The sequence below is a fragment of the Muntiacus reevesi genome, chromosome X (genome assembly GCF_963930625.1).
Source record: "Muntiacus reevesi chromosome X, mMunRee1.1, whole genome shotgun sequence".
NCBI lineage: Eukaryota > Metazoa > Chordata > Mammalia > Artiodactyla > Cervidae > Muntiacus > Muntiacus reevesi.
The window spans coordinates 14,676,354-14,684,311 of record NC_089271.1 but is presented as its reverse complement, the minus strand read 5'-3'; the positions used below and the strand labels follow the sequence as shown (position 1 = coordinate 14,684,311).

At 44.3% G+C, this 7,958-nt stretch overlaps 1 non-coding gene across 1 annotated transcript; it reads left to right on the top strand.

Moving 5' to 3' along the window:
- The first annotated feature begins 5,655 nt into the window (after positions 1 to 5,655).
- Positions 5,656 to 5,763, top strand: LOC136154918 (U6 spliceosomal RNA). Its single transcript, XR_010660619.1, has one exon. It is a non-coding gene; the product is annotated as a U6 spliceosomal RNA (small nuclear RNA).
- The last annotated feature ends 2,195 nt before the right edge of the window (positions 5,764 to 7,958 follow it).

Below are 7,958 nucleotides of genomic sequence, written 5' to 3'. Positions count from 1 at the left end.
ACATGAGTTTGAACAAGCTCCAGGAGTTGGTGATGGACAGGGAAACCTGGTTTCTGCAGCCCAAGGGGTCACAAAGAATCAGACGCAACTGAATGACTAAACTGAACTGATATATGGAACAAAAAAACCCCAATGGTTATCTTTATTAAGAAAACAAAAGGACTATGCAAAAAAAAAAAAGGACTATGCAAGTGACCTCAAGTCCTAAGAGGAATGAAAAATAGCTTATTGTATTTGTTTTAGTTGGTGATGGTGGTTTAGTCGCTAAGTTATGTCTGACTTTTGCGATCCCATGGACTGTAGCCTGCCAGGCTCCATGCCAGAATCCATGGGATTCTCCAGGCAAGAATACTGGAGTGGGTTGCCATTTCCTTCTCCAGAGGATCTTACCGACCCAGGAATTGAACCCAGCTCTCCTGAATTGCAGGCAGATTCTTTACTGACTGAGCTACAAGGGAAGCCCTTTGTTTTAGTTATATACATTCTTATTTCAAAGGGATTTGGATGGCTTGTAAACGTACACATGATATGCCATGACATACATATGTGTGAGGAGATACAGATATATGTCATATCATTCATTTATATGCAAATAGAGGGAGAAAAAGAAATGAGAAGAAAGTGAAAATGATAAAAGGATTGGGAAAAATAAGATGAAGTCATGGGTGAGTTGATTACATGAAATACATGCCTTGTCCACAAGCTAGAGGTAAGCCAAATTTTTATTTTGAGCTTCTTGACAGCTGAGAAAAGAGGGAAACACAATTTACAGAGTGATTCACAACATATAAAAAAATAAAAGCAAACTGGGTGCTCAAGAGAAACATAGCTATTATGGCTCCAGTGAGAAATATGAATTTCAGAGGTCTGCTTCTTATAGCGTCTTTAATGGAGGTGATAGCGTTTTTAAAACCTGTCCGCAAGTTCCTTAATGCTCCTCTCTTCAAAAGGTGGAGTCTACCAAAAAAAAAGAAAAAGAAAAGAAAAAAGGTGGAGTCTGATTCCTCTATTCTTGCAAGCGGGCCATGCTTAGTGATCCATTTCTAAGGAGAACAACTTAACAGAAGGGAGAGAGAAAGAATAGCTTCTGCCTGGCTCTCTGGGTCTCAGATCACTCTCTTCCTTGGGGCAGACTAACTTGATTTTTTATAGACCCCTTCTTTGTTTACAGTTTTATCTTAAATGCTTTCAAAGATATTACTGCCAAGCCTTAACCCAAGCTCTGTAAAGCACGATCCTCTGCTGAAATCATTGCTGAGGTTATGTTTTCAGTTTTCGAGAGCTATCATTTCAGTTAAAAAAACAAAAGAGCTATCATTTCTTTATTTCCAAGTCTTTAAGAGGCATCCCACGTTCTGTCTGCATAAATTATTCTTATGTTTCTGCTCAAGGACTTATTGTTTCGATTAAGAAGTGTTCCTGCCAGAAAGGTGAAGGTACAAGAAAAACAGCTCCTCAGCAGTAGGGGGTATTCTCCCCTCCTCCTCCCTACAGGCTATGCATTTACCTGAATAGGGGCTCACTTATTCAGTTGCTTCCCTTGTCTCAGACAATAAAGAATCTGCCTGCAATGCAGGAGACCTGGGTTCGATCCCTGGTTGGGGAAGATCCCCTGGAGAAGGGAATGGCTACCCACTCCAGTGGGGCTTCCCCAGTGGCTCAGCAGTAAAGAATCTGCCTGCAATCCCTGAGTAAGGAAGATCTCCTGGAGGAGGGCATGGCAACCCACTCCAGTATTCTTGCATGGCGAATTCCATGGACAGAGAGGATCCTGGCGGGCTACAGTCCATGGGATTGCAAAGAGTCTGACAGGGCTGAGCGAAAAACACTATTCAGATGCTAACAACAACCAAGAGCCTGAGACAGGGAGTTCTCAAGAGTAGTAAACTCAATGATGCTCCCAGTAATGTCTTGTTAAGAGGTCAACTTGCACGATTCTGTTGGCCTTACAGCAAGGATCAGGGAACTGGAACCCTCAGAGTTCGTAGCTGAACACAGGGCTATTTAGAGGTTTGACCTGTAGTATTACTCCTTAGGGAACAGGCTTCAGATGGCTAGGTTTTCATACCTGTAAATGCAAGGTTGAAGAGACACAAATTTTAAGCAATGCACATGTCTTGAGTATTATTAATTTCACCACTGTTAGCCCATTACTGACACCCATCATACTGGCTAACACGTTACTAATTTCACCAATGAAAATCCATTTCTAACCTTCATTTCACTACTTAGCAAAGTCTCTGCTGTTGATTGAGCTGTGGCTAACAGAAACATTTGCAGTAGCTAGACCCTGTGATACAGACTCCCGGATTAATATAGCCAACTACCTCTGGTGTGTGACATCCTGAGTGTGCTCATTGCTAGCTCTTAGTTTTATACAACACACACACACACACACACACACACACAAGCTGCCACTACTACACTGTCTTGGCTGGCAGTAAATTAACAGACCTCGTCATACCCTATAATATGATCAAAGGTACTGACAAATCTCAAGAAGCACTGTATCTCATCAGAAGAGTGGAAACCTAGAAAAGGGGGAGTCGGTGAGGCCAGGTTGGCAACGCCCATTCAGGCCCATTCACTGGGAAAGAGAGAATCTCGGTCAAAAAATGAGAAGCTCAAAAACAAAGGCTCCATTTCCAAGGCCATCCCTCGTGTGAGGAGAGAAGCCTCAACATTGAAATCTAGTGCCTCTTAACAGGGAGAACTCTCTTGATTTCTTGCTCACCAAGCAACCTTCCCATTAGCATGTGTCTCCATGTGCGACTCTGACTCCAGAGAGAGACAGAATGGAGTTGTGTGTAGTCGACTGAGGAAAGAAACGCAAACCTAACTGTGGCAGCTCAGTCCCCAACCAGGGACCAAACCCCAGCCCTGTCAGTGAAAGTACAGAATCCTAACCATTAGGCGTCCAGAGAACTCCCCATATTATGTTTCATTGGGCAAACTCACAGAGGTCTCGCGCCCGGGATGCAGTCTCTTAGTTCTCAGAGACTGCTCCAAAAAGGTAAGGGGGCAGGGGAGTTACCTGGTGGGCCAGTGGTTGGGACTCTGTGCTTCCACTGCAGGGGGCACAGGTTCAATCCCTGGTTGGAGAACTAAGGGATCTAAGGGAACTAAGATCCTGTAAGCCACCCAGTGGGGCAAAAAAGAGGTCAGGGAGGAGCCAGAATATACAGGAAGTTTTTGCTGAGAAAAAAATACGTAGTCAACCATCAGAACATCAAAAGATTACTGCTAATCACAAAAACACTCATCTGAAGTTAATGATTTTAGTATGGGAAGATGCAAGAGTCTGGGCCCATTGGAATCATTCCTATGATATACACTTTAACTATCCAGGGGCAGTATCCTATTTTTCTCCATCCTGAATCCACTCAGGGCCCACCCTCGGGGCGACAGCGGTGGCTGGTAGCTTCATGGTCTCAACATCCCTTGTTTACTGAAATGGCAGGCAACATTCTCTGTCCACAGTGTACGTTTCTCGTTTTGGATCTTTACTACGAAATCCAGTGTAGCTTAATGAATTTTTACAAGAGAAACACCCTTGTAACCACCATGCAGGTCAAGAACTCGAGCTCGACAGCCCCTCCCAATGCCCGTCTCAGGCCCAGTCCCAGGGGACACGCCGCTCTTGCACAGTAATCCATTCCTTTTGTTTCTTTATCATTTTATTACACAGGGTCTCTCCCTAGTCGTTGTCATTTGGTCTAGCACATTTTAAAACACTTGGTGTGTCTTTTGAGTCCTTGAATCCAGATCCCTTCTGTCCCATTCTTATAATTTGTCTGTTGAAAACTTCCGGCCGTTCGATCCACACCATTTTTCAGGGTCTGGGCTTTGCTGTGCCCTCTTCTTGGGTGATGCAACCCTGGCCTTGTTTCCTTTATTCCCTTCTGCTGTCACCTGGATCCAGAGAGCTGAATGGGCTCAAGTTCAATATCTTTGGCTAGTCTGTAGGGTATGGTGTGACCTTCCCTTGGGAGGCATATCCTGTCTCATTGTCCCTGAAGTTATTTTTATTAGAAAAATGAACGTTGTCTGTTTTCAGGTGCAAAATACTGACCTAGGACATCCCCAAGCCCCTGAGGAGGCCAGCTGTGCTTAGCAACTCCCCCAGAGGAAACCCAGAAGACATGGCAGAGGGAGGCTTCTTATAGCACAAATTGTTTCCATGTCTTGGCTATTATAAGTAGTGTTGCTATGAGCTAGCATGCATCTTTTAGAATTATACTTCTGTCCAGATACATGGCCAGGAGTGGGATTGCTGGATCACATGGCAACTCTATTTTTAGTTTTTTGAGGAATCGTTTGAAATTTCATGCGTTGGTTCCCAAGGCCTTTTGTGCCCAGCCTCAGAGGTCTGATGCCTTAGGAGCACAGGCACACATGCTTGTTGGGGCCTGGAGCTTTCTCTGAAGACAAGCCCTAGACTCTGCCCATTTCCCTGCTGTGTCCTTGCCACCAACAGGCTGAAGTGGGATTTCTGCTTTAAACCATGACCTTGGATCCCAATCTTGGCAGGACGTTTAAGAATATAAGGTGACTGAGGAATCTGAGCACTTTGGGGGATCCCCATTATTGACCAGAGTGTGTGGGGGTAATTCTTTGGAGAAAAGTTAATAAGCTCACACCGAGGCTTCTCCAGTGGCTTAGTGGTAAAGAATTTGCTCGGAACACAGGAGAGGCAGGAGACCCGGATTTGATCTCTGGGTGGGGAAGCTCCCCTGGAGGAGGGCAGGGAAACCCACTCCAGTGTTCATGCCTGGGAAATTCCATGGGCAGAGGAGCCTGGTGGGCTACAGTCCGTGGGTGTCAGAGTCGGACACGACCGAGCGAGCATGCAGGAGTTGACGGCGCTGCACAAATCCACTGATGTGCTCAGGGCAAGAGGACTTTCTGGTGCTTTTTCTTCTTCCTGTAGCATCCTCAGCTGACACTGACTTTCTAGTTGTGGGTGCCTCCAGTTGTCACCCGTTGCCCACTCCCCTTTCCACAGGCCCAAATTAAGAGGGACCAAGTTCCCAGGGGGACAATGAATAATCCTGCTAAATCAGATATTTCTCACAGCACACTTCAGAGTGTGCGATCTACCAAGCGCAGAGGCAAGGCTCTCTGAGAACCACGTTACATGTTCACGAGCTTTCTCTGAGGTTCTCGGGCGGCATCTAAGGGCTCGGGCGGCATCTAAGGGGTGGTGTGCCCACCCTGAAGGCTGTGAAGGCTGGAGGGATGATGATGTGTTTATGCACATAAACCTACATAACAAAAATCATTTAAACGGTAAAGGGAGCATCGAAACATACTAAGTCTTTAAAGCCTACTTTAGGTGCATGGAGTCAATATTACACAAGAACAAACAATATCCATCTATTTTGCGATTACAGCAGTTGATGGCAAGTAAGTCAAACCTTCAGCTGGCCTTGCCAGTCTCAGGAGGCTGTGCGCTGCTACCGTGTGCGTGTCCCAGTGGCAGAACCTCCTATGAGCAGAAGTGCTAACTTACACAGAGTGACAAGACTCAATGTGTCATATCCGAAAATTTAAAAAGCTTTTCGTTTAGGAGATAAAGCAGGTGTTTGTACTACATTCTGCTTTCAGATGCCCGTTATAACCAAGATGGTTTTGCACAATCAAAATAATGTTACAGTGCTAGAAGGTTCAATAGCACATATACTAAAACTCGAATGATACAGAGATTATCATGGCCCCTGCACAGGGATGACACACAAATTCATCAAAGCGTTCCATACTTTTTAAAATTTTGAGCATTAAAAAAATAATATTAATAGGACTCACAGAATATTTTTAAAGTTTATTGAAAGAAAACTTAAGATTACATCCAACTTGCAATTTTTTATTTGCCTTCTTGACTGCTTTAAGTATTAAAAAATAGGACTCTGCATGTGCTTCTATAGTGTGCATTATTTGGTAGGTTGTTCTTTCTGGTAGATTTCCCCACCATTTTAAAGTAAAGATACGATCTTTCAACCCTGAAATTATGTGCATTGAATTTTAACAAATTATTTTTGAGTCCACAAAATATGTGGTAGACACTTTGATCTAGTTAATGCAATCAACTAGTTTCATTAGGAGAAGACAGACTATTTTAATGAATGATTAGTTCATGAAAGTATCCAACTATGCTGATAAGAAGAAAATAAAATCACAAAATGCATGTTACAGTGCCCCGAAAGATGCTTGGAAGACTAGTAAGTCATGGCAGATGACGTATCTGTTCATGAAGCTTTAATTTCATGCAGTTATGCATTTCTCACAAATCACTTTGGTTATGTGATCTTCACACTGAAGGATTTGTTTAGATCAAGCCGTTTATGATTTCAGTGGTTAAACTACAATATTTTATAGCATTTGCTCAGTGCATGCTGATTTCTTTAAGGTTTCAACGTTACCGTTTTTCCTGAAAACTAAAAAGTCTCTTCTGGTATAGGGGACCCGTCAGCTCCTGTTGTTAGAACTGAAACTGCCCTGAGATAGTCTTGAGTTTTAAGAACACATTTTACCTTCACTGTAGACGTCTCAAATTCCGTAACATGTCGTTCATTATAAAAGATCACCATAACCAAGTCACCATCTTTGTTTTTGGTGGGCGTGGCTTCACTCAGCTTGTAGGATTTTAGTTCCCCCAGCAGGGATTGAACCCGCGCTCTCGGCAAGGAAAGCACGGAAGCCTAACCACCAGGGAATTCCCTCCACACTGTCCTTTACGCTAAATCTGCTGTAGGACTTTCCCCTCCTCCAGTCGTGATGATATACACTGACCCATCATGTTCTTTCCTGAAAACCATGATCAGCAATGGCTATATTTTTGCAGGCTAAAGCTAAAACTCAGCAAGACTAACCAGAACCTCTAAGAATTAAGCCTGTTCTCAATGAGGCTTTGCGGGGTGGGGTGGGGGGAGGGGTGGCTAATATAGTGCACCCGTGTGTGCTCCGTCGTGTCCCACTCCTTGCGACCCCATATAGGCATTGGATCAATTCATAATAATGGAGGGTTTTGGTGACTCCGGCTCAAGTGTCCACCTTATAATCACAATAATAGTCATGAAGACCAGAATATTCTCAGCCATTACTGCACTCCAGCAATGCAAAAATCCAGATACAGCAAGATGACCACATCCCTGGACAGTTTTCACTCTGTCATGGCGACTTCCCGCAGAGTATAAATGTGCTGTGAGGACTGAGCTGTATCCTAAGCCTCTGCCAAATGAGTGTGGCACGTCAATACTATGTTAACGCCGCTGTGCGATTCCTTTCTCAGATTAACAGAAGACATGCTTATGAAATTAAAGCATGGAAACAGACACTACTCAGAATCTAGACAACACACAAATGTAACTGCAACAGGAACACGGGATGGGTTACGGTCCAAATATTGCCATGCTGTTACAAACGGGCTAAACCAGTGAGCTGCTTAGCCTAAAGCAGTGACTCTGCACTCCAGAACCACTTACGAGCTTTAAAAGTGCTGACGCCCAATCCCTACACACAGAGAGAAAAGTTTAATTGGCCCAGGGTGGAGTCCTGGGCATAGGATTTTTAGAAACTCCCCGACTCCTTTGGTGGACCGCCACCATTGTGAAGCCCTGGGCCCTGAACAAAGAGGCCCCAGGGAAAGTCAGACTGCTCTGGGCAACATCTTCCAGTAGGGGGCGCGCAGCTGATTCCATGTTTCTTAACTTCCATCCGTGTCCCAAGGGTTAACCGATTCTCGGAGAGGCCGTTCTAACATAGATGCTACTCCAATTATTTTCAAAGTGGTGTGTGTTTTTTATTTTAATTTTCTAAAAGTAACGGGAATCCCCTGACGATCCAGTCGTTGGGACTCCACTGCAGGGGCAGAGGCTCAATCCCTGAACCGGGAACTGCCATCTCGCAAACCCTATAGTGTGGCCAAATAATAATAATTATAATGACAATACGATCTACAG